This window comes from Anarrhichthys ocellatus, unplaced genomic scaffold, assembly GCF_004355925.1.
Source record: "Anarrhichthys ocellatus isolate YVR2014 unplaced genomic scaffold, GSC_Weel_1.0 scaffold13, whole genome shotgun sequence".
Lineage (NCBI taxonomy): Eukaryota > Metazoa > Chordata > Actinopteri > Perciformes > Anarhichadidae > Anarrhichthys > Anarrhichthys ocellatus.
In genome coordinates this window covers 3,925,568-3,928,067 of record NW_022280043.1, presented here as the reverse complement: position 1 = coordinate 3,928,067, position 2,500 = coordinate 3,925,568, and the positions used below count along the sequence as shown (strand labels likewise).

General features: G+C 48.4%; 1 protein-coding gene across 1 annotated transcript in view; it reads left to right on the top strand.

The window, feature by feature from the left end:
- Nucleotides 1-2,500, top strand: part of shc1 (SHC (Src homology 2 domain containing) transforming protein 1) — a 20,729-nt gene that overhangs the window by 7,800 nt on the left and 10,429 nt on the right. The window lies entirely within an intron of this gene.

Here is a 2,500-nt window from a genome sequence, read left to right as displayed (position 1 = left end):
TTGTCTTTTAAAGAAACGGTGCTGTTTCATTAGTTAACTGTATATATTTAGTAGATAAGAGGCGGTAGACTTGTTAATGTACATGATTGTGTGCAGTTTTTAGACTTTCTTCTGTAGACAGGGTTGTTCTCTAGACGGTCTTTGTCTACGCGGAGCTCGCCAGACTCCGAGAATCAGGATTGTTTCAGGTCACCTGTCTCCCCCTCCCCACCCTGTGTAGTCTTATGCGAGTCGGCGCAGCCCCGCTTGTCCTGATCTCACCTTTTATCACCGGCAACCATCTTCATCAGTCAATGCTGATGGGGCCATTATCAGGACTGACTGGATGAATTAGATCATCGCACTGGTTTCTCTTGTACCTATCGCTCTGTTCAGCTGCTCGGGGCCCCTTGGCCCCTAATCACCGATCATTAGGAGTGCTATGTTTGTGACACTCTGTTCCTTTTTTCTGTCTGTGTGTGGGTGACCTGAGGGTTTCTCCTCATGTAGAGGGTCATTTCCTCTGCAGTCACCTGACCTACACTGTGTTCTGTGCACTAACACACCTGGACAGTCCTCTCTAATGTCCATTTCTGTTGGATCTTTTGCCTTTTAAAAATAATGCTAATTAATTAATGCTAATGCTAGTTTCTGGTTTTATTCGGAGTGTGACGGACTGTTTTCTTTGTTCTGCATGCTCTTTGATTGTCCAACTACTGGGTGTCTCTTTGTGACTTTTCCAGCCATACTTCTTTCCAGCTTTTCTGGAGATCATCCCAGAGCCTGTCTGGCAGTGTGTGAGTATGACTGGATCCTCCATGGTGCTTTTTGGCCAAGACCAGACGGACGACTAGCTGGAATTGCTAGACAGTCCCTCTGCGGTGCTAGACTGGTGTAGGCGACTGTTCCTTTGCCATGCGTCCAGCGCCCACGACAAGCTGGTTTGCTGTACTTCAGACACAGTTAAATTCTGAAACGTTAGTGTACGGAAAAATCAACCTCCTCGCTTGGCGTCGCTGAAACATCGGTGCAAAAAAAAATTACGACGCTGCGTAAGTGGTCTAGGAAAAGTAAACCTGGATCTCCTTTTGAGGAAGTAAAGGTCAAGAGGTTGTGAATCAGATGAGTGTGCCGGCCGGCCGGCTTGCTGCAGGACTGTAGGTGTAGCCTCGCCTCCTACTGAGGGCAAACTGTTTTGTTTGTGCTACTTTGGGACGCTGCGAGAGACCGTTGCTGTACACGGACTGTTGTTTGCCTTCTAGGTTGGACTATGCAGAACATGAGATGGTGCGTGGCGTCTGTTCAGTAGTGTGTTCTAGAACTGAGAGCTAACCTGCTGCTTGATAAGCACTGCCTTAGATAAGGAAGGAAGCGGTTCCAAAGTGTAACACTTGGCCTGTTCATATCAATATGGCGCTGTGTCAACGCTCTTCTCTCAGGTAACTGACTATAATCTGGGCTTGTTGTTTGAACCGGCGCAGTGATAAAGTAGCAGGGTGAGAAGAGAGGTGCGTAGAGAGATCAGCATAACAACAAAGTGCAGTTTTTAATAGAGCCTTTCCAGCTGGGTGAATGAGTTCACGTTCAACTCCGGCACCGTTCAGGGAACCCTGGGTTTGGAGTTCAAAACCGACAAATCAGGTCTCATTACCGTCACAAGCCCACCGGTAGTCGTCATCAGCCAATGACCTACATTCTCCGGTGTTACATCACCACCGTGCTACTGCAGTGTGTGTGTCACTGTACCAGACAACATCTCAGACTCTACCTATCACTATCTAATGGTGCTCCAGAAATAAAAAAAGTATAAAAAACATCTTAACCGAGGTGGCCAGTTTTAGGAAACACACTTGAACCAAGGCAGCCTCGCTTGTTTTAGCCATATCAGGAACTTCTGTCAGGAACGGGCCCAACACAGCCCAGTCTTAAGTCCCAACTTCTTTTCTTTCTGATTTCTACTGGTGTCTATATACCATGCCGAGCCTCTAGCCATCCCTTGACGTTAGCGAGGCAGGCAGACAGACAGGGTTCACCATTAATACATTCGATAAAGGGGAGTGTTAAACAGGACAGCCTGGAGAACGGGCGGGCATACGAGGGAGGGGGGGAGGGAGAGATCATCTGGAAGAGGAGAGAGGAAGTGGTGGCGCGGGAGAGGGCGGAGGTGCTGGAGAGACAGAGATCGGCAGAGTACATCGTGTGGAGGAAGAGAGAGGGCTTCCAGGAGAAGACAGGAGACAGAGACAAGGGAGGAAAGAGTGCAGAGAAAGTACCAGAAGTAATCTGGAAGAGGAGAGAAGACGAGGAAGAAGGAGACGCGGAGAGGGCCATTCAGAGAGGACATGAAATCATTTGGAGGAAGAGAGAGAGGGAGTAACAGATTTGAGGAAATAGGTGTTAAGAAAAGCGTGCTGCGTTGGATACTAGCCATACATCAGTAAGCGCTCTCTCTTCTTTAGCAGTTCTGGGCTTCATTGAGCTCTGCAGGTGCTCGCTGTAGGATCGACCAATTAGAGCTGTG